Source organism: Felis catus, chromosome D3 (genome assembly GCF_018350175.1).
Source record: "Felis catus isolate Fca126 chromosome D3, F.catus_Fca126_mat1.0, whole genome shotgun sequence".
Taxonomy (NCBI): Eukaryota; Metazoa; Chordata; class Mammalia; order Carnivora; family Felidae; genus Felis; species Felis catus.
The window spans coordinates 93,266,434-93,290,865 of NC_058379.1; positions in this window are offsets into that span (position 1 = coordinate 93,266,434).

Here is a 24,432-nt window from a genome sequence, read left to right on the forward strand (position 1 = left end):
ATTCAGTCAGGCATTCGGTCGTCGCAGCTCTGGAGGCAGATCTGGCATCTGGTGAGGGCCCAGTTCCGGGTTCACAGACAGCTTCTTCCTGTTGTGTCCTCACTGCTGGAAGGGATGGGGGGGTCTTGTGGAAGGGATGGGGGGTCTTGTGGAAGGGGGGGTCTCGTGAAAGGGATGGGGGGGTCTTGTGGAAGGGACGGGAGGTCTTGTGGAAGGGGGGGGGTGTCTCGTGAAAGGGATGGGGGGGTCTCGTGGAAGGGACTGGGGGGGTGGGTCTCATGTAAAAGCCCCACCTACTAATACCATCATCTTGGTGAATAGGTTATAATATATGAATTTGTGGGGGACACAAACATTTAGACTATAATAGCCACAACACCTAGGTATTTGGTTAAATATGTTTCTAGAGGTTTCTGTGAAGGTATTTATTAGATGAGATTAACATTCAAATCAGAGACTTTGCCACAACACCTAGGTATTTGGTTAAATATGTTTCTAGAGGTTTCTGTGAAGGTATTTATTAGATGAGATTAACACTCAAATCAGTAGACTGTGAGTAAAACAGACTGTTCTGTGGTGTGGGTGGGCCTCGTCTAATCAGTTGAAAGTCTTAAGAAAAAGACTGACCTTTTCTTAAGAACAGGGGATTCAGCTCCGTGTAGTGTGAGCCCCTGCATTCTTGCACCGCACTAGATGGCGTAAATCTCCTGATGCGCCCACAACCCCAGTGGGGACGCAGCCCTCAGGGAGCCACACTTGACATCACAGGACTATCTGGATCAGGAGTGGACTCCTGACCCAAGAGCAGAAAATCAAAGGTGGGCAACGGCCTATGAGGAGCGTGAGCTTCCACATGCTCCCTGGCGGAACCGTTTGCGTCTAGAAGTGGTGAGAGAGAAGGGCTTGACGCAGGAGGTGGAAAACTGAGGTGGGGTGGGCTCAGAAACCTGGGGTGAACAGTCGGCATGCAGGAGGTGACACAGAACAGAAGAGAGAAGGCGTCTTCTGGTGGCGGGCTGCACTGGGCGCTGGGGGGGGGGGCCGGGGGAGGGCGGGTAGGGGGTGCTGCACTCCCAGGGGTCGGGGACTGGGGGGTGCACACGGGCACTGGGGCGGGGGGCTAAGGCGAGGCTGAACTAGGACAGTGGTGTGACAGGGGCCGGTGCTGAGCATCTGGGCCAGGGAGGGGGGTGGTGTTGGGGGTGGGGGAAGCTGGGGGGGTCAGGCAGGCTAGGGGAGTGGGGAGGCCTGGGGGGTGTCAGAGCCCGGGTGTGGGCCACACTCGGGCATGGGGGGAGGGGTGGTGAGGGGGGCTGGGTGTCCAGGTCGGGCTGGGCAGGGGAACAGTCCCCTCAGCTGTGCGGACAGGATGAGGGGCCTCCTGAGGGCCGGGGCAGTACCACCCCGTGCCCCCGCGGAGGAATCACCGAAGCCCCGCGCCCCACACGGGCGCCAGAGAGCCCTGCCCTCCAGGCCGACACCAGGGCTCTCGTGGCTCTCCTGTCAGGTGGGCACACGTGTGACAGGCCGGCCCTGCGGAGTTCGGGGCCCAGGGAGGAGGGCATGGGGAGGAGCTCTGCAGGGGCTCCGGGTGCCCACAGCGGGTCTCAAGCCGTGTCCCGCATGGGTCCCGCCGGCCAGCAGCCGGTCCGTGCGCCGGGAGCAGAAACCCCTGGCAAGACGCAGACGGCACCTTGCCAGACCACGTGGCCTGTCTCTCACGGTCACGGGCCTTTAAGGCCCTGTGTGTCGCCATGGCATCACCTTCGCGGGACAGGAGCCTGACCACAGCCCGCCCCCCGGGCCACAGCCCTGCTCCCCCGCCGGCCGCGCCCTTCATGGCAGAGCAGAGCGCCGGGCCGGGGTCTTGGTAAGCAGCCGCCTCTTGTCCCCTAGATCAGACTCTAGCGGGAGCTTCGTCCTTGAAGATTGTCTCCGCCGATTCGCGTGAGCTCTGATATTGGGTGGCACAGAAATCACGAAGAATGTCAGAAATGATATCGGAAATCCGCTTCTCGGCCGCACACAGGGCTTCCTCGTTCTGTTACAAAGACCAAAAAGATTCCCCTTCAGATGCTCCAGATTTGCCTTAAAAAGCTGTAGGAACGTACAACCGTCTGAGAGACAGCACGAGATCATTAGTACAAGCACGTGCTCTAGAATCGGGAATCCCAGCCTTGAAACCTCGGACAAGGCCCTGACTTTCCACGAGCCTCCGCTGTAAAACGGGCCCATTCATACCTGGAAAGCCCGCTGTGAGCGTGAGAAGTTATGTGTGTCATTCACATACGCTTCTTTCGGTCTTTACTCTGGTTATGTTCGCGGAAGCACAAAAGCCAAGCTGCGTGAGTCCAAGATGCTCTTTTCGTACTAACTGGGGACCATTTCATAAGTGGCCGTGTTGACGTCTTTAGGCTCCTGGGCAGGGAAGGAAGCACATGCTTGCCGCATTTCACCTGAGTAATCACGTGGTTGGAAACTTCGTGCACTCACAGGTACTTTGCACGCCACACTCGTGTGTGTGGGAAGGGATGTGAGAGGCGTTTGGGAGCCCTCTGTGGACGGACGTGTCCCCCGGCTGTGCTAAGAATGTCCCAGTGTGGGGTTAAAATGTTTTCACCCTCTGTGTCACCTAGCCGATATCCTGACAGCCGGCGGGCATGTTGGAAGCGTCCCGGGATAAAATTCCCTGTCGTGATCATCTAAGATGAATTATAGATAAACGGTGGGCTGTAGGTCCACCCAGTACTTTTCTGTGAAGGGCCGGACTGAGCAGTTCTGGCTTTGTGGCTGGACGTCTCGGTCACAGCTTCCCAGCTGTGCTGCCATAGCCAGGAGCAGCCGCAGGCGACAGATAAATGCGTGTATGCTGTGTGCCAATAAAACTTTATTTACAGACACGGAAATGTGAACCCCATATACTTTTCACTTGTCCAGAAATTCAATTCTTCTTTTGATTTTTTTCACCCATTAAAAAATGGAAAAACCATTGTGAGTTTGTGGGCTGTGCAAACACAAGCAGTCGGTGGGTTTTGCCAGTCACCAACCTAGAAGATTATTTCGTATATCGTCAGATTCTCCATAATATCCCCAGCTCACATTGGCATGAGCAGAAAATGTCAGTTTGCTAAAACTGTGATGTCTTGCTGTAAACCTCAGTTGTCCGTGTAACAACCCAAAACAAGCAAACCTCCTGTCGGGACAGAACGAGTTCCAATCTGGATCTGTGGGACCCGACAGTGGAGACACCAGTCTGGGAAGGGAGGGGTTTCGGGATTGCGCTGCAGGGGCGAGGGGGAGCCTGAGAGGGGCCAGACGGGGCTGGAGGCTGGAGGAGGAGAGGCCCTGACCCCCAGAGCCCCCCAGGCCTCTGGCCTCAAGCAGCTTGAGGCTCGGCGGCCGTCCTGCCCGCAGCTCTGGGGCCTCACGTGCCGTGGCCTCGGCCTGTCCTCCCAGAGCCCGTCCATAACACCATGGGAGGCCTGGCTGTACCGGCTCCCGGCAAGCCCTGCCCCAGCCACACGGGCCCATGACGCCCAGGCAGGTCACTCCTTGTCACGTGTCGTGCCCCCAGCTGGCTGTCCTAACACCTGAGATGGGAGGGGCGTCCGCAGGTCCTGTGGCCGCTGCTGTCCTTGGGGCGGATCCCCGCCTCCAAGCTGGAAAGCCTCCGTCAGGGCCTTGGTGCAAGTCAGAAAACGCCGAGAAAGGTCTGCCAAAATGTGTTGCTTTTCTAGACATTTAACAAGTGGGCTATGAAAGAGAGGAGATGGAGCCCAAACATTAATCAGAAAACCGAAAAGAACTAAACTGAAACCTAAATTTGAGGGAACAAGTTTCAACCTTTTTTTTTGAAGAAATAAAAAGAGAGCAATGGAGTGTGTGTGTGTGTGTGTGTGTGTGTGCGTGAGAGAGAGAGAGAGAGAGTTTCTGTGTGCGTGATCATGCATGTGTGAGTTCATATATGTGAGTGTGAGCTCCCGCCCGCGGGTGTGAGCCCACCTCTGTGTGCGAGTTCACGCGTGCGTGTGAGCTCCCGCCCACGGGTGTGAGCCCACCTCTGTGCGTGTGAGTTCATGCGTGCGTGTGTGTAAGCCCACCTCTGTGCGTGTGAGTTCACGCATGCATGTGAGCTCCCGCCCGCAGGTGTGAGCCCACCTCTGTGCCTGTGAGTTCACGCGTGCGTGTGTGAGCCCATCTCTGTGTGTGTGAGTTCATGTGTGCGTGTGAGCTCCCACCCGCGAGTGTGAGCCCACCTCTGGGCGTGTGAGTTCACACGTGTGTGTGTGTGAGCCCACCTCTGTGCGTGTGAGTTCACGCGTGCGTGTGAGCTCCCGCCCGCAAGTGTGAGCTCTCCTCTGTGCGAGTGAGTTCACGTGTGCGTGTGAGCTCCTGCCCGTGAGTGTGAGCCCTCCTCTGTGCGTGTGAGTTCACGTACCTGTGAGCTCCCGCCCACAGGTGTGAGCCCACCTCTGTGCGTGTGAGTTCACGCGTGCGTGTGTGAGGCCACCTCTGTGCGTGTGAGTTCATGCGTGTGTGTGAGCTCCCGCCCGCAAGTGTGAGCCCTCCTCTGTGCGTGTGAGTTCATGCGTGCGTGTGTGTGAGCCCACCTCTGTGCGAGTGAGTTCACGCGTGCGTGTGAGCTCCCTCCCACAAGTGTGAGCTCTCCTCTGTGCGTGTGAGTTCACGTGCCTGTGAGCTCCCGCCCACGGGTGTGAGCCCACCTCTGTGCGTGTGAGTTCACGCGTGTGAGTGTGAGCCCACCTCTGTGTGGGGCGGCCTGTCCCTCCTTCGGTGCCTCTCGGCAGAGCCGCGGTCTCCGGCAAGTTCTCCGGGTGTTGGCTGCGAGGAAGGGCAGGGGCGGTGGCGGGAGCAGCGAGTGACGGGGTGCAGCCCCTCTTTTGGCGGGGGGGGGGGGGGACACACAGCCAGGCCGCCATCAGTGCTCCGTGGTGTCCCGCTCCCGCTCACCCCTGGGACTGCTTTGGGGCAGGACGAAGCCACGGGCCCCTCTGACGCCCACGTGTCCTGGCTCAGAGCGCCTGCGGCTTCTTTGCGTGACAAGTTCGGGTCAGAAGAAAACAACTCTCAGACCGCACTTGTACTGCGTCCGCGAGCAGCCCCCCAACGACTGAAAACCGCAGGCCCTCGCCCTGGGGACACGCTCGGCGCTCTTCAGAAGCGGCGAGGGCCCACGGGCTTCTCTCTGTGCTGGTTGCCCGCCCGTCGATATGATCGAACCAAAATTTAAAACTGAGAGGTCTTTAAATCGTTTTCATTTGAGAATAACAATAACGAAGCCATTCCGCATTAAGGAAAAATAAGGTTTTTACTCGCAGATTGAATTTCCAGAACCGACAAAGGGTCGTGGGAATACGAAGGGGTGGTGGTCCGGGCCGGCCCGCCCCCACCGCCTGCCCTCGGCCTGCGCGCCGTGACCCCCCTTCCAGCCCCGGCCCTCACCGCCTGCCGCCAGCGTCCCGCCCACGTCTCCGCCGCCCCCCACTCGCTCTGGCTCAGGACCCGCAGGGAGGGCACACACACTTCCCGCCTACGGGCTTCACCCTTCCGACTGCAGGTGTCGGGGTGTGAGACCCCCCCAGACGCCCCAGAGTATCCGCTCTGACCTGCGCTTGCCCGGACGGGGACTTGCTCCCAGACGGCCCTCACCCTGGGGGCCTTTCTCCGGGCTCCCTCGCCGCTGCGTCCTGCCTCCGGTTCCGAGCATCTTCCTCCACCAGACCCTGGGCCCCAGGAGAGCAGAGTGGTGGCAGTCTTGTCGGGGGGCCTGGCACCACGTGGCCACGTGGAGAGCCCCAGTGGGTCTTCTGCAGGAAGGAGTGGGGGACGGGCGGGGTGCGGCGTCCTCCCCGTCACAGAGCAGGTGCCGCGCACGGGCCAAACCCCACTTTCCCCACAGCGGTTGCTTTTCTCGGGCCGCCCTTCAAACCCACTGCGGTGGTCAGTGTGAACCACGAATTAATGGACTGAAAACACCTACTTTCCAAAAGAAAAGCCATTTGTGTCCAAGAAGTGGGGAAGTAGCCACGGGAACTTCCCCAAAGTGCCTCTAGCTGCAGGGATGTCCCCCCCCTCCCCCCGTGGATGCCCGTGGGCGGGGAGCGCCAGCTCTAATGGTCCCTCCGTGAAAGCATCCAGCGTGAATCCCGAGACGGGGAAAACACCTGAACCCTGGCTCTGGTCGAGGCCTGACTGTTCCAGCTTTCAGTGCGGAGGAAACCGGGTATCGCCTTGCAGGCGTTTGCCAAAGGAAGCCACGGAACGGGGCTGACAGTAACCTTCCAGGCCCCCAAAACACGCGTTCTCTCTTTGCCGCGAAGGAACGCGTCAGGGCGGGCCCACAGAGGCTGCCCGTGTGCCCTCCAGCCTCCCCCACGCCCCGGGCCAAGCTCCCCGTGCGCGCAGCCTGAGCGCTGCGGGGTTTATTCTGCTGCGTGTGCTCGGGGCACACAGGCCGGCCGTCAGGCGGAGCTGGACGGGGAGGGCGGGAAACGGCCGGTCTTGCTTTCGGAGAATTTGCGGCCTCGCGGGAGCTTCGCGAATGCAAGTGCTGGAAGGTAGCAAGTGGCCTAATGACGTAAGGAAGTGCCCCCTGACTTCAGCGAGGAGGGGGCTGCTTGCAGCCGGAGGGTCGTGAAAGCTTCCACAGAGGGCGGCTCTCGGGGGACAGGCTCAGCGTGGACGGCCCGGTGGGGCAGAGGGCCTTCTGGAGGGAGGCGCTGTTGAGCGGCAGAAGAGGTGGGGGGTTGGGAGGTGCGCCCGGTCGAGGGTGGGGAGGGGACCCCTGAGGACGAGGCTTCCTCGGGGAGGCCCCGTGCACCACACCTCCAGCCACCCCGGGCACCGATAAAGCACAGGCTGCTGACCCCGTGCAGTCTGACGGGTGTGCCGTTAAATTAAACCAGGTGCAGGTACCAAGAGACAGCCGCTCTTGGCAGGCGGCCTGCCGCGGTGCCCTCTGCCACGCCGGCCCCTCCAGACCCCCACACTGCAACCGTTAGAATACAGGAGAAAGCCATGCTCACCTGGGTGAGGCGGCCCCTCGACGCGGCAGGAGCCCCCAGGCTCCAAGCATTTTGCCAGCCACATTCTTCGTTCTTCTACTGAAACCGTATTTCCCGTAACGTGCACCTTTCGTCATCCGAACTCCACGGAGAAATGGGGCGGCCGGAGCAGCAGGACCAGAGCCAGAGCAGACACCTGCCGCGTGGAGCCAGCTCACCGGCCCTCGTTTCCCACACTGACGCGGGCACACAGGCGCTCGCGGTGATGAGGGGCTCCCACGACTTTGTTTCGGAGGCCGGGGTCCTGCACTCTTCGAGCCGGGGAAAGCACATCTTCTGCTGGACCGAGCAAGGAACGGCACTCTTGTCCTGCCCTCTAGTTTTGTCCACAGCGCATTCTGGTATCACCGTCCTGATTGTTCCCTCCCCCCCCCCCCACTGGCATGAAGTCACTATGGCTTTCCAGAAGCAGCGTTAGCTTGAGAAGCGGAAAAGAAAAGCAAAGAGGCTTCGCATGCCTCTGTGTGCAGACTAAGCAGCTCTTCAAAGGTGCCAGCCCCGATGTGGCCGCCACAGCCTCGCTGCCCCTGGAGACAGTTGGGACGCACATCCCTGCCCCTGCCGCATGTCCCCACCCCTGACCAGAACGCAAGCTGCCTTCTTCACGGCTTGTTTGTGTTGGAGACGCAACTTCTGTTTACCCCACAAAAGGGCGAGGTCTGCGTTTTCACGACCCACGGAGAGAGATAAAGATGGGCTCCTCCTGGGTCAGCGACGCCCCTCTTCACGGCAGCGGGTTCCAGGGCTGGGTACAGGCCATTCCCTTGCACGGCCTGGTGATTCCGCTCGGCCTCGACAGAGTCACAACAGTCGCCAACATTAAGCTTGACACTTCTGACCCGGGCATATTCGTTGTTGAAGTTCAAAAAATGAGGGGCGCCTGGGTGGCTCAGTCAGTTGAGCACCCAACTCTTGACTTCGGCTCAGGTCATGATCTCATGGTTTGTGAGTTTGAGCCCCGAGTCGGGCTCTGTGCTGACAGCTCAGAGCCTGGAGCCTGCTTTGGATTCTGTGTCTCCCTCTCTCTTTGCCTCTTTCTCTATCAAAAATATAAACAAACATTTTTTAAAAAGCTCTTTAAAAAAATAAACCTTTAAAAATATGAAAAAAGAAATATTATTCTCAACTATTAATCGCTGGTCGACTCCAAAAGCTAGAAATTAAAGCATCAGAAAATACGTTGTGTGAGTTCTAGGATGATGGGTCAGATCTTAAAAAGATTCAAAACTATTCACTCAAATTTAGCAGGTTAGTAACAACCATAATGTACTGCCTCTAACAACCCCTCCGTGTTGGGGGAATTTCTCTGAAGAAATCTGAGAAACAAAATTGCCCCCATATTGACACCCATTTATAAGTTCTACTCTGGACAATATAAGTTGAGAAATCTACAACCATTTGGTTTTGACTTAAGGAAGGTTAACTTTTTTTCCCCTGTCACCCAGGTATGATCTTTGGAAACTAAGTTATTGGCTACACTCTGGAGGAAGAACTCAGAAAACACCTACTCAGCAAGCAGGAAGCTTCTTTGTAGACTGTTCTCAAATTTGCCACATTTTTCCAAATGGGCACCGTCTCTGATTTGTCACATTGCTTTGCCTGTGCACTACTGGCCAACGTCAATCATGAAAACCTACCCTTCAGGAAACTCTGCAGTGCTGGGCACATTTCACTCAAAATATTGGGCAATGAGACAAACTTACAATATGGCGCCTGTGACTAGGTTCATTGTACTGGAGATTCACTTTTCAGGTCGCTGTTCGGAGGGCTTCACCGCCCCTGAGCACCTACCAGGGCCAGGACACGGGTCACCCGATGCACAGGAGCCATAGAGAGAACAGTCAGACCCAACCGGAAATGGAAATGTAGAGACAGCATCAAAGCATCTTTTCTGGATTGTGTTGTAATTGGCATCCAACGCTGTGTTCGATTTGGGGGTGCAGGGTGGTGATTCTGCGCTCGCCCACCCTGGAAAGTGGTCACCACAGGAAGTCAACTCGAATCTGTCTCCACACTCAGAGACAAAATGCCATTTTCCTTGTGAGGACATTGAAGATTCGCTCCGAACAACATTCACACATGCAATACAGTAAAGTCGGCTGTAGTGATAACTTCACGTAGTTTAACAGGAATTAGGAAGTGTACGTGTTTGCGGTGTTGACTTTTTATCCTTATAATGACCCTTAAAAGCCCTGTCTTCCTCGGACGACCAGAGATTATGTTATCTGGATTGTGGCCACGCACAACGAGCTGCAACCTGCACCACTCACAGCTGTGCACTTGGTGACCATGACCTCCCCATCCTGCCAAGGACACAAGAAGCAAGGCTGTGCACATGGCTGTCCAGCCGTGGGCAGGGAGGCAGCTGCAGACAAGAATAGTCTGTTCAACGAACAATCCTAAAACTGGTATGGAACCAAGAAAGACCCCAAATAACCACAGTAATGTTGAAAAAGAAAACCAGGGGTGCCTGGGTGGCTTAGTTGGTTGAGCGTCCGACTTCAGCCCGGGTCATAAACTCACAGTTTGGGGGTTCAAGGCCTGCGTCAGGCTCTGTGCTGACAGCTCAGAGCCTGGAGCCTGCTTCAGATTCTGTGTCTCCCTCTCTCTCTGCCCTCCTCCACTCATGCTCTGTCTCTCTCTGTCTGTCAAAAATAAATAAACATTAAAAAAAAATGTTTTAACGAAAACCAAAGCTGGAGGCATCACAATTCTGGACTTCAAGCTGTATTACAAAGCTGTAATCATCAAGACGGTATGGTGCTGGCACAAGAACAGACACTCAGATCAATGGAACAGAATAGAGAACCCAGAAATGGACCCACAAACGTATAGCCAACGAATCTTTGACAAAGCAGGAAAGAATATCCAATGGAATAAAGACAGTCTGTCTCTTCAGCAAGTGGTGCTGGGAAAACTGGACAGTGACATACAGAAGAATGAACCTGGGCCACTTTCTTACACCACACACAAAAACAAACTCAAAATGGATGAAAGACCTAAATGTAAGACAGGAAGCCATCAAAATCCTCGAGGAAAAAGCAGGCAAAACCTCTTTGACGTCGACCTCAGCAACTTCTTACTTGACACGTCTCCGGAGGCAAGGGAAACAAAAACAAAAATGAACTACTGGGACCTCATCTAAATAAAAAGCTTCTGCACAGCGAAGGAAACAATCAGCCCAAACTAAAAGGCAACCGACAGAATGGGAGAAGATATTTGCAAACGACATATAGGGTAAAGGGTTAGTATCCAAAATCTGTAAAGAACTTATCAAACTCAACACCCAAAAACAAATAATCCAGTGAAGAACGGGCAGAAGACACGAAAAGACATTTTTCCAAAGAAGACATCCAGATGGCCAACTGACACATGAAAAAATGCTCAACATCACTCATCATCAGGGAAATATGAATCAAAACCACAATGAAATACCTGACACCTGTCAGAATGGCTGAATTTAGTAACTCAGGCAACAACAGATGTTGGCGAGGATGCAGAGAGAGAGGATCTCTTTTGCATTGTTGGTGGGAATGCAAGGTGGTGCAGCCACTCTGGAAAATGATATGGAGGTTCCAAGAAAAATTAAAAATAGAACCACCCCATGAGCCAGCAACAGCACTGCTAGGAATTTACCCAAGGGACACAGGAGTGCTGATGCATAGGGGCACATGTACCCCAATGCTTAGAGCAGCGCTTTCAGCAATAGCCAAATCATGGAAAGAGTCCAAATGTCCATCAACTGATGAATGGATAAAGAAGACGTGGTTTATATATACAACGGAATACTGCTTGGCAATGAGAAAGAATGAAATCCTACCATTTGCAGCAACTTGGATGGAACTGGAGGGTATTATGCTAAGTGAAATGAGTCAGGCAGAGAAAGACAGATACCATATGTTTTCACTCATATGTGGATCTTGAGAAACTTAACAGAAGACCAAGGGGGAGGGGGAGGGGAAAAATAGTTACAAACAGAGAAGGAGGCAAACCGTAAGAGACTCTTAAATACAGAGAACAAACTGAGGGCTGATGGAGGGGGCAGAGGAGAGGGGAAAATGGGTGACGGGCACTGAGGAGGGCACTTGTTGGGATGAGCACTGGGTGTCGTATGGAAGCAATGAATCACGGAATCTACTCCCGAAGCCAAGAGCACACTGTATACACTGTATGTTAGCCAACTTGACCATAAATTATATTTAAAAAAAAAGAAGAAGAAGAAGACCAGTCTATTCAGTTGTTTTCAACAAAATTTGATTTTGCTGAGAGCCACCAGCTCACTCACCCGGGGAGACGTGAGCAGGGGCCCCGAGGCCCCACCCCACCTGCTGGGCTCGGGCGGCCATGCTGTGCGTGGACAACCGTGGGGCAGGGATGGGGTGAGGTGACACAGGGCCCAGGGAAGGCTTCCTGGGGTGGACAGAAGCTAAGGCGGATGGAGCTCCATGCGCCGACGCGCTGGAGAGAACCCGCCGGGAGCCGTCGCGGGAAAGTTTCGTGAGACTTTTGGCAAAGAAGACATGTTTGTGGCGCAACATCCCGAATCTTGTTGGCCGGGCAAGTCCTTCTCCTCTCTCGGCCTCGGGAGCTGCTCGTGTCCACCCCACACCCCTCCCGGCTCTCCCTTTGGGGGAAGAGAACGGGGACAGGGAGGTCTCAGAGCTGCACCCGAGGCCCCTGCGACGTGCCCTGTGCTCACCCCCATGAGGAAAGGGAGTGCATGGGACCGCAGTCCGTCCCCCCTCACCCCCCACTGGACTCTGTCCCTGCCACCAGGCATCACCCGGACTCTGGACTGGAGCTGTTCTCTACTCTGGGACCCGCCAGGTGCCAGGGGCCACGGGTGCAGCTGATATCTGTCCCCAAAGCCAGGGCTCTGGTCCAGGTAACCGCACATCTGGTTGTGCACGTTGCACACTCATTCCTTAGGGGGAGAAGCAGCATCTCACGGGGCAACGAGAGTCCCGCAGTCCCGTTAACGGGATCCGGAGAACAGTCTGCTACCCTCGCGGGACAGTCACCTCGACAAAACCCGCCAGGGAAAGAACGTTTCCTCTGATGCGAAGATCAGTTCGTGGGAATCAACACAGTTTGGGCTCCAGATCCCAGGGGGCGTTCGAGCGGCTCCAGTGGGACCTGCTGTGAAACCGTGGGGGAAATGTGAGCACGCCATGCTCCCTCTCACACACGCACACACATGCACACACGCTGCCCCGAGGCAGGAAGCACAGAGGGGTGTGAGCAGACAGGAGCCCACCGGGGACCGAGCATCTCCAAGCCCCTCAGTCCTCACTGTATAGGAATAGCTCCTGCGGGAGGTTTGTGATTCTTCGTGACCCAGAAGCAGCAGCTGAGCCCGTCACGCCGTGCCCGCCGCGCCCTGGACGCAGCATCACGGCAGAGACCTTTCCAGGCAACGACACGGCACAGGTGCGAGGTTGAGGGTGTGAACCCGGAGGCCGGGGGCGGGACACAGGGCGGGGGCGGGCGGGGGCGCAGGGACGAGACTGTGAGCGCCAAGGACCCCGCAGGGCTCCCTCCCCGGTGAGTCAGAACCGCAGAAGCCCCTTAGGAGAACCTTCAGGGGGCTCTATGACCTCTTGCATTTTGAGGTCCTCAGGGGTAATTGTTTGCACACCCTGGGCCTCGTGCCCTGTGTCTCTAGACCAGGACAGCACATTTTGGGGAAAGCCACCCAACAGACACCACATGTAAGACAGTGAACCTGGGCGCAGAGAGGCACATACGGTGTCCCCTCTTCTTCCGACGGGACTCAGACTGCCCTCCCCGTGTAACCGTGACCCCAGAACGCCAAGTGCACACTCAGAGGAGGGGACACTGGCCGCCTCCGTTTTCCCCATCAGACACGGTCCCCACAAGATCCCCCAGGAAGAAGGAAGCCGTGCGGGGGCCCTGTCCCAGCCTCAGGGGGAGAAGGTGAAGAAGCCCCCAGTTACGGGACAGCACTGGCACTGAACAACGTTTGGCTTATGGGAGACACCTGCTCACCTCTGGCTAAAGCTGTTCGTAGGGATGGGTGTTTGGGGACAGCGCCATCAAAGTTGGTTTCCAAACAAATACAGTGTATGGAGTTAAACGTCCCTGCACGGACGTAACTCAGTATTTGTAGACAACTTCCCACCAACGAGCCTCTGTCGATCCCTCGGAACCTCTGCGGAGAAACACTTCCCCGGGTGTGCCGGGGTCCCCCGGGTGTTTGCAGGCTGCTCAAAAGCTTTCCTCTGGACAGATGAGGTTGGGGAACATTTAGCCCGACTAAGTTAGCACTTGGATGCTCGTCACGGAGACTGAATCGCATCGTTTCACCGCATTTTCACAACTCAGATGCAGAAGCCCCAGACGCCTCAGAAGCCCCGACAGGTGATACTCACTGTCGAGGGGGGCGCACAGGAACTGCGGGGTGCCGGCGTGAGCACCTCACGCACCGTCCGTGACAGCGGGAGGTGGGTGGTGGTGGAGGACGGGCGGCTGGGGTGTGGAGGGACACCGTGCTCTGGTCTGCGTCCCACTCCTGACTCCTGATCTCCGCGGCTTTTCCCCGAAATCCTTCCAGAGTGCACGGTACGCCCCCTGACCCGCGCTGTGTGCCTCCGGCGCTGACGAGGCAGAATCCAGGGTTGACACCCCCCCCCCACCGGAGCCGTGCGGGCGCCTTCGGGGTTCTGCTGTGATAACCGCACCTGCCCCGGGGGCACCGCAGGTCAGAGGCTCCTCTGGGGCCGCGACCCCGCACCTCGGCACCTGCCTGGCCACACCTGCCTCGAAGGGGCGGACGGGCTGAGATACGGAGGCTGGGAGTGGGCCGCGCGGGGGAGGCCGTCCCGCGAAGGAAGGACTGACCGCTGGCGGAGGCCAGGAGGAAGGCGTCCGTCCGGAAGGAGCGAGTGATGTCATTTGTCTGCAGCAAATCGTTTCCCGTCCCAAACCCGCCTGCACCCCCACCGCCGGCCGCCCCGGGGAAGGAATCCTGGCGAGGCCACTCAGACCCAGGCCACTGCGCTCCCAAGTCAGCGCTCTGCCCGGCCGTCCCTGACCTCCCTTCCCCGCCTGACCCTCACCCGTGACGCCCCGTGAGGCCGCGGGAGGATGGCCAGGCCAAGGAAAAGAGCATGAGCCGCGTGCAAGTCAGGGCAGGGACAGGAGCTCCCGGCGGACGCAAGAGCTCGAGGCCCAGTGTCGTCTCCGCTCCCGGTAAGGAGCAGGCGTGGTCTGAGCCGCGTTAGCACGCACACAGCAGCAAGCCGGGTGGGGAAGGCCAGAGGTCCGCCGGCTCGGCCGCCCCACCCCTGCCGCTGTGTGTCCCCGAGACACCAAAGCACCGGGTGGGCAGACGGCCAGGAGCACGGGGACCGCAAGCAGGAGGAGGGACACCCAATCCGTCACGTGGGACGGGTGCTGTCGGACAGGCTGCTGCGAGGGGGGGTGCGGGTTCGTCCTGCCCACGCTGCCCAGACCCGGCTGAGGACAGGGTGGGGGCCCCACGGCCCGTCAGAGCCGGACGCGGGAGGCCCAGCACCAGTGCTGGCGGCAGGCCTGGCCCCCGGCCCCACGACCCTGACCCTCTGTCGGCTCACCATTCCCGGCCTGTGACTGTGACTCGCCTGCCCGTTCACCCCCCGGCACCCCGGTCAGAAGTGGACTGTCCGAAACCCTCAGCCTCGCAAAGAGCTCACTCTCTTCATGCTTTTTCCCGCGTGTTCGGCTTAACAGTCAGGAGTCAAGATCTTGGAAGTTCATGTTTTTGAGCCCCAGCCGTGCGTGGTCCCCTTCTATAGCAGCATTCATGCTGTGGGTTCCAGAACATTCTCGGGGCTGGCACGGGCCTGCGTGGTCTGGGGAACCAGGCGAACCCACTGTTTTAGCCACGTGGCCTCTCCTGCACCCCGCGCACTCCTCTTCGCAAGACTGGCTTCTCCCCTCACTGGGAGCAGGTGTGCGTGTTTATTCCAGAAACATTTTTACCGAATAATCTGCCCTCGGTGAGTCCTGAAAACACTAACGTAAATTCAAACACCATTTCTAACTCAAAAAGGGGTCTGTGGAGAGTTTGGAAAATGGACTATTAATTTCTGGTTTCACGTAACTGTTTTCGGTAAGATTGTGCAGTGCGGAGCAGTGGGCTCAGAAAAGTCCGGATCAAAATAAGGAAACGCAGACTTCCTTTCTATTTAGCCAGTGAATGTCTGTGTGGCCTTGGAATGATTCTCTCTTCATGACATCTCTGCTCCTTCATCGCAGAAGAAAAGAAAAAATGCGTCATGCCTTTCTGTCCCTCGTGTGACATTTAAGGACAAATGAGAGCCCGTGAGGAAAGACGCGCCGACCGTGGGAAGTCCCGCCGTGCTACAGGCGTTTCCTCGGTCGCGTGGGAATAACGCCGGCCTCCCGAGTGTCCTGAGGGCCGATGACACAACAGCACGGCGCGAATCAAAATCTCCCTGCCGTGAAGAAAGGTGGCTGTCATCTCGTCCACAGAGACGGTGACAACCCTCATGGGAGTCCACACGGCTTCCGCACTGGGAGGGTTATGTGTGTGTGCTTATCCACGTCCGTGCACACAGTTGTGCATGTGTGTCTGTATGGTGTGTGGGCATGTGTGTGTGCACATTGCACATGCACATGAGTCTGTGTATGTGTATGGTGTGTGGTGATGTCCTGTGAACACGTGTGTGTTGAGTGTGCCCTGATGTCCTTGCACACGAGTCTGTGTGTGTTGAGTGTGCCCTGATATCCTTGCACGCATGTCTGTGTGTTGAGCATGCCCTGATGTCCTTGCACGCGTGTCTGTGTGTGTTGAGTGTGCCCTGGTGTCCTTGCACGCATGTCTGTGTGTGTGTTGAGCATGCCCTGATGTCCTCGCACATGAGTCTGTGTGTGTTGAGTGTGCCCTGATGTCCTTGCACGCATGTCTGTGTGTTGAGCATGCCCTGATGTCTTCACACGCGTGTCTGTGTGTGTTGAGTGTGCCCTGATGTCCTCGCACATGAGTCTGTGTGTGTTGAGCATGCCCTGATGTCCTTGCATGCGTGTCTGTGTGTTGAGTGTGCCCTGATGTCCTCAGACGCGTGTCTGTGTGTGTTGAGTGTGCCCTGATGTCTTCACACGTGTGTCTGTGTGTGTATGTTGAGCGTGCCCTGATGTCTTCACACGCGTGTCTGTGTGTGTTGAGCGTGCCCTGATGTCCTCACACGCGTGTCTGTGTGTGTTGAGCGTGCCCTGATGTCTTCACACGCGTGTGTGTGTTGAGCGTGCCCTGATGTCCTCGCACGCGTGTCTGTGTGTGTTGAGCGTGCCCTGACGTCCTCGCACGCGTGTCTGTGTGCTGAGCGTGCCCTGACGTCCTCGCACGCGTGTCTGTGTGCTGAGCGTGCCCTGATGTCTTCACACGCGTGTCTGTGTGTGTTGAGTGTGCCCTGATGTCCTCGCACATGAGTCTGTGTGTGTTGAGCATGCCCTGATGTCCTTGCATGCGTGTCTGTGTGTTGAGTGTGCCCTGATGTCCTCAGACGCGTGTCTGTGTGTGTTGAGTGTGCCCTGGTGTCCTTGCACACGAGTCTGTGTGTGTGTTGAGCGTGCCCTGATGTCTTCACACGCGTGTCTGTGTGTGTTGAGTGTGCCCTGACGTCTTCGCACGCGTGTCTGTGTGTTGGGCGTGCCCTGACGTCCTCGCACGCGTGTCTGTGTGCTGGGCGTGCCCTGGCGTCCTCGCACGCGTGTCTGTGTGCTGGGCGTGCCCTGACGTCCTCGCACGCGTGTCTGTGTGCTGAGCGTGCCCTGATGTCCTCGCACGCGTGTCTGTGTGTTGGGCGTGCCCTGATGTCCTCGCACGCGTGTCTGTGTGTGTTGTGCACGTGCGTGTGTCCCAGCCGGCGGGTGAAGGGGCCCCAGGTTGTGAAGGCTGCTCCGACGAATTCAGCCTCGTGGCCTCGACCCTTCTGGCACGACTCAGTGATGGTGCGTTGGCCTCGATCCTGCGTGCCCCCTGTGGGGGGGATGCTTCTGCCAAAGCCTGAGCCCCGGGGCTCCCTGTCAGGAGGATCCGGTGACGTCGTGATGAAATACACGCTCAGTGTTAAGCCACGGTGGAGTCCAGATTTTCATCGGAATGCTCGCGGGAACGCGAAGGGAGGCCACGGGACAGGAAAGCAACGTCTGGCCCCCTCTGTTCTCTTCTGCTTCCGAGGGTTTCCTGGTTCTCGTGCAACGACTGCCCGGTACTGCGTCCTGAGCGGGCAGGGAAAAGGCCCGTGTTTCCGTAAGGGGAGCTGGTCTGGGGGCCCGGGGGCCTAGAAATCCCAGTCGGGAAAGGAGAAAAGCCCCCGCGAGGACACGCGCGCCCCTCAGGGACTGTGCACAGCGGGGTGGCGGGCCTTCACCCGGAGGCGGGGGGCCTCTCCCTGCTCTTTTCCACAGCCTCAGCTGTGATATGTGGTCCGTGGCTTGGCGCCCCAGACTCTCGGCCTCTTCCCACCTGAAGCCCCCGGGGAATCAGGGACGGCGGCTCCTGGCCCGCCAGCCTGGCTGCACGTGGAAGGGACCGTGCTGGGCTCACTGCTTCCTTCGGTCAACAGACCCGAGCGCCTGCATGTGCCGCCTGCCCGCCAGGGACCTCACACCCGCGGGAGGACCGCGGACCCGTGGCCCTGTGGAGTTTACGGATCAGTGGGGGACGACGTGTACGGGGGCACACGCACAGCCCGGAGGCTCAGCCCCTCTGCGCCCTGCGTGCGCCTCCCCAGGACGGCGAGGACCAACGTGCCGTGCAGCCAACTCAGGACCCGGGATCCTGCCGTCATCGTGACAGGGGTCCCCGCGCTCCCGCCCTTACTGCTGGGGACCAGCCGTGGCACGGGAGGATGCACCCTGCAAGCGTGAGAGGACCCTCCGCGTCCCCCGGTCCCCCGTCCCTGCCGGAAGCCCGGCCTCAGCTGCAGGGACACGAGAGGCCCCTGCCGTCCTCCCTGGGACCTGGCATCTCTGGAGAAAGCTGGCAGGCCCCTGGTCACTCGCCCCTCGTCACTGGTCACCGCGAAGGCACCGGGCGTTCTCACCCCAACCACTTGGAAGCCTCGTTTACCTCAGGCGCTAGGGGACGCGTGTTCGGGAACAGCCAGCGTGAACGGATATGCGGAGCCCGCAAGTGACCCAGAGACGGGACTGTGACCCTTCCCAGGAATGGCAGCAGAAGGAACCATTCGGGAGGCTGAATCTGGCTGTGGTTCAATCCAGCATTTAGTGAGCACCTACTACAACCTACCATCGCTGTGTGTCCAGGGCACAGGTCGGGGCCACAGGCACCCACGAGCCGGGGGCTCCCCGCGCCGCCAGGCTTCCCGCTGAGTTCCTGACCTTCTGTTGACCGAAACGTCGGCATGGAAAATGCAGACTGTTTCAAGGAGGATTTCCATTTTAGGTCACACTGCTTCAGAGGCGAGCCTCTCCCGCCTCGTGGGAGGGCCGTGTGGGAGCCCGGGGGTGGGTCTGCCCGGCCTCCGCCAAGAAGGGGCCGCAGGGTGTGGCCGAGGGCGTGAGGCTTCACCGGGCGCGTCTGCGCACCCGTGGGCCGCCCGGGTCCCGCAGCGAAGGCGGTTCATCGGTGACAACACGCGTTTGGTGTCGGTGAATGTATAATATCATAAGCCGTGCTGGTGGGGAGGCACGTTCGATACCTAATGCTTTCTTGGTCCCACATCGAAAGGATTTCAGGAGATGATTAGGGAAAATAAAAACAGAATGGACAGTTAAGAAAAGCAAATTGGAGGGTATAGAAAAATTTAATTATTCTAATGAGACGCCTCTTTGAGAGTTCTTTTCTTCATCAGGCCCAAACCTGACTATTAATTAAGTTGTGCCACTAAAAAGGAGAAAAGAAATCACCTGTAACTTTTTCTTTAAGCGCCGCTTTGTAACCTCTAGTGCTTCGTGCCTACTCTGGGTACAAGGGCATAAACCTGTAATTAACAGCCCCTTTATTGCCTCCACAGTAGTAATTGCCGAGTGTAGCCCTGAGGTAGGAATAAAACCCTCTCTCCCCCTCCCGCCTCGCCGCCTGCAGCGGCACTACCTGCGCGACTCGGATCCCGCCAGGACCTCACCTGCCACGACACCTGGGCTACCCCGGCCGTTCCCGCACCGGGGCCTCTCCGCGAGGCCATCCGGACACAAGCCTTGAGAATCCCCGCCTCGCAGAGCAGCCGGGAAAGAAAGGAAACAAGAAAACCATACAGGCCGGGCAGAGATTAGATTATCAATTATCACGAGACCGTCTGCAATTTCAAAGGCCTGGGGACCAAGGGGGCTGATCTGCGGTCGGGGGAATCCCGCGTTACCCACGCGTCCCCACCCGCAGGGCCGGGAGCTGCGAGGGAACGCGTCTTGTGGCCGTGAGCCATCGGTCCGGTCCCACGCTGACGGTCCGCCGGCCGTGGCCGTGTCGGCGGCCGGCACCCTGCGTCTGTGCCATCATCGTCCAGGACACCAAGGACGCTGGCCCTCCGTCCCTGAACTTCCCGTTCTCACGCGGGCCAAAGACGGCTGAGCGCGGCCGACCGGTGATCCCTGCGCGGCCCTGATGCTGGGGCTCCCCCGTCCCCGTCACACGCAGGAACGGGCAAGGAAAACACACGAGTTTGGAGCAAAACTTCGGGGACTGACATCACTTCCTGATTAGACTTCAGGGGACCTTTTTTTTGGTTTTGCTTATTTTGGGATTTTTCCAGTGGGATTAAGCAGACTTCATTTGACCCACAGTGTCTCAGAACTAACCAGCACAATGGAAAATTAATGTAATGTTTATCGATACAGAGAAAAGTCCTCTGGCTAAAAAGATATGAAATAAAGGACAATTACATCGTCATGCGGTCACAGGACTGGTTAATGTACAACTCCCAGGTGCTATGCCCTGCACCGGAGTGAGATTCCTGCCGCTCTCGTGAGCCTGCCCTCTCCAACCCCCCTCAGCCCGCTCGCCCACCGGCCCAGCCTCTGCGCGCAGCCCCAGGCCCCGGCCTGACGGCCGCAGAGGCAGGAGACCCCACAACAGCAAACCCGGCCCGACAGCTTCTGAAGGCCTCGCCCCCACACGGGAACAGCCAGCTCTCACTTGCCCTGGACCTCATTTTAATTTTCACCAACTTGAATTTCCAAATTATTGTTTTTTAATAGCACAGCCTCTAGGACAAAGTGGCCTACGTGGTGTTATTTCATCAAATATATTAGATCCGACCTTAACTTCACACTGTGCTTCAACGTAGCTTCAATAAATGAAATATACAGGATTTTTCTTTCTCATTTTGTTTTTGAGGTTTGTGGAAGGATCTCTTCTCTTGCGTAAAAATAGCACATAATTATTTCAACCCACTGAGCAAGGATAAGTCAGTGTTCTTTTTAAGACCACCTACAACCCCAACTTCCAGAGGCAATCATTTCAACCCTCCTTCTGTATGTTTTTACGTTTTGACATCATACGGTTCCTACCACTGAAGTTTACTTTTCTCATGAGATTCGCCTAATGTACAGCTTTCCGTGTCCTTGAAAATGCTATAGGAGCTTCGGAGACCACGCCGCAGTCCACGGCGCCACACGGTAGCACAGCAGCGGTGACCACAACTTCTCCCGCTCCGCGGAGCCTTGCTCTGGTCCCATTAGTCGCGCAAGGACCCAGCGCGTTAGGCACTGCCATCCCCACGCTCCACGAGAAAGAAACGCGAAGCAAAGAGGTTCCGCATCTCATCCGAGGTCCCTCGGCAAGGCCACACACCCTGCACAAACCGTGTGGGGCCCCAGACCGCCCACACCCCTCCCTCCCCTCGGCATGCACCCTGCCTGCCCATCGCGGACCGCCAGCGTCCCATCCCTCTCCGGACTCCATCTGCATCCAGAACCATTGAGATGCGGCCACATTTATTTATTTCACTCCTTCTTCTTTCCTGTTGCGACAGTTAATGGTGGTGCAAGGTAGGGGGAGGCAGAAGCAGAGACCCCAGATGTTCCATAAACCAAGGGAAGGCCCGAGGCTGGTGTGCCCCGTGGGCACCAAGGAGAGGCCACTCTGTCCTGCCAGTTCTGGATCGCCTTCCGGCAGCCCAGAAACGGGCGAGGTCCCCTGTGACACAGTCGAGGGGCCCAGACTTCATCGGGAAGAAAGGGACCCAGCTCACACCCTCCAGCTCTGTGTGCGTGGGGCTCCGGGAAGTGGCGTTGGTGGGGATCACGTCAAATGATGCTGCCTCTCCTTAAAATATCCGAAGGGCCAACCAACTCACAGAAAAATAAAGAATGAACATTTACTCCAGGACACTGACCCGGTGGCCCGTGGGTCACCAGGCATCATCCACAGAAAGCCCCTCGTGGGTGTGGGTGTGGCGGGGGGGGGGGCAGCATCACAGAAACCAGATGTCATGACCACCAACTGGCACCTTGGGAGCATGTAAGAAAAGATATTCAAACAAATGGGTTTCCCCTCCCACTTTAAAACTAGCAATCCCGGGGCATAGAGACCACACCCTTGTTTTCTAAACAGACACAGCGAACATCCTTCCCTAGCTGCCGGCCCTCTGACATCTTCACAATCCGAGCCACTTAAAAATTCTTCAAAAATGGAAGCCAGTCCTCTCTGAACTGGTCTCTCCCGCTACCTACTCGTGAGTCAGATCGCTCGTCCAGACGCGCCAGAGATGGAACGGGTGCCAAGTTGAGAGATGTTTCGCTTTTATGTGTGTGCTTCTTTGAGATAAAATAAAATGACACGTAATCTTGAATTATGTCATGATGCATGGTGCTGCGATTTCCTGGAAAATGTGGAGCTAATCAGTTATTCATTCAGGAATTAACTACAGCACCAATTGTCAGATTAAACTCCTTTAAAATGCTCAGCGTCCTTTTCTCGGTGTTGACACTCTAAGCACACTGGGCCCTTTGTGCACACTGAAGCAGGCAAGAGGAGAAGGCTTTCTCATGTGCCAAACGGAAAAAGAAAACAAAAGTATCCTTTGCCGCCGTTGTGAGGCCGACACTTGGTGATTTGCCACAGGGCTTCAGACACTCGCGGCGCAGAAGCAGGCTCGGCCGCATGTGTGTCCAGCAGAAAGCGGTCAACACTCCCAGCTTCCAACCGTCCCGCGTGGATGGCCCCCGGGGCGCTGGGTCCCTCTCCACCCAGCTCAGCTCGAGCCATAAAGCCGCTCTCCCGACAGGCAGCAAGTCTTAGCCCAGGACTTCCTAACACACGTGATCTAGAAAAGAAACAGGCCACGCGGCCCGACGCTTCCTCGGTGGAACCGTCTTCTGCCGTTACCCGCGCGCGTCTCTGTGCGCTCGGGCGCTTCAAAAGCTCAACCTGTGCTCGCATCACTGAAGCCCGTAGGTCTCTTCCTCTCCGTCTGTGTGTGGTTTGGCCACCGCACCGAGTACCTTCCTCATGCCAAGCCCCGAGGCAGGTGACGGAGCGGGAGGACGTCCTGCCGCGTAACCACGGGCCGCCTGCGTGAAGGCAAACCGCAGACTTCCGTTCCAGGGACACGAGTTGTAACTCAAAGAGATGTTCAAAGCAGCCGGAAACACTCCAGAGGCTTCTGCACATTCACTCCTCTCCCCACATGTTTAGTTTCCTGTTTCTAAGACTTTATAACACTTACCATGTTTCACAGACGTGTTTTCAAACGTTCTCTTCCAAGATTTTTTGGAAGATGTTTTCTGCCGAGACTCGTGCGCCTTTCGAGGAAAACCTGGCCAGTTCTCCCACTTTCTGCCACGAAAGCCCTTTTCGCTCGATTCTCCCCCAGGATGAATTTAAGTTCTTGTCACCAGCAAGTAAGTAGGAAGCTGTGTGATGCGCCATGAGGAGTCCGCACCAGGAACACGGGTTCCCGCTAAGCGTCTCTGGCATAAATGGTGATTCGCACCCACCGAGAGCAACGGGGTTGAACGGTTACCGTGTGTGGCCCGCAAGGGTGAGGACGGGAGGTGGAGCCTAGTTCGTCCACCACCCTAGAAAGTTCCAACACGGAGGACAAGGTAGGCCCCCAGCTGACCCACACGGCGAACCTCCAGCGACCTGCCAGTATGTCATCGACGCCCAAATAGTGACGTTTCGTTTTTCAACCGGTGGTGGCCTTCGGCACGGGGACGTTCGGCGTGTTGAGAGAAGGTCCCGACAAAATGATAAATGTTCTGTTTGCGTATATTATTTTCCTGCCTGAAGCTAATAATTAACATTGTTTTGATGTGCTAAGCATTCCTAATAATGAAAGTTAAGTAAGAAACCACTGGGTTGAGAACTGGAATGTCAATAGACAGAAACCAATTTTCTTAATGTTAGAAGACATTACTTGCTTTAATGCGTGTCATCTGAACATATTTCATGTCCACAGAAGCGGCCACACTGTGTGTTATGTGAACGGTGGACTCGTGGAGCCGTGAGGACGAGCGGCTTGAACAGGCGACTCTGAGTCCCGCGTGCCAGTCGGGCCGCCATCCGGGAGGCCGCGTGGCCTCTGTGTCTCTTTCCGAACCCAAGGAGGTTCTTGGGAGGCTCTGCTTTCAGACCCCTATTCGGGCCTGGGTGAGGGCGCACACAGGAGCCCGGGCCCCTCCTTCGGTCACCGTGCTTGATTCGACCAGACTGGCCGTGCCGTGCGCTCACCGTGGTCGTCAGGCTTGGTGCGAGGAACCCGGCTGCTTGAGCGAAGTCAGCTGGACGCGGGGCCAGGCTCTCTGCCAGCGGGGTGGTGTGGACAGATGTGGATCGTGCGGTACAGGTGAGCACTGGGAGCTCCTCCTCACGGAACGTGCAACGGGCTCAGGAGGGACTTTCTGAAGAAGGCCTTATCGAGGTGCACAAATTCTACACCTGTTGAAAACTCGAGCTCTCATATCCCACACGTCACGCGCCTCCAGGAGGCCCGCGCGCGAGACACAGATATTCAAGATTTGAACGACTCCTTTTGTAAACACGACGTTCCCATTGGCGTCATTGTTAATGACGAAAATAGCAGCTAGTATTTAATAACATGCTGGACGTTTCCCACACGCTGTGACATCAATCTCACCACAGTCCCGTGAGACAGGAATCGCGGTTATTCCCGGCTTTCACGGGCAAACACTGGAAACAGAGGTTAACGCTCGTGCCCAAGGTCACGCAGCTGGAAGCAGCAGAACTGGACGCCGACCCTGGATCCCCGGTGCGCACCCCTCCGTCCCGGCTCTGCACCTGGCGCCCAGGGCGGGCGGGCAGCCGTGCACTGAGGTCCCCACAGCTGCACCCTGGGCCTCCAGTGCGGAAGGAACAGGGACAAGTGGGCGGAGGAACACGTCGCATGCCGCTTAG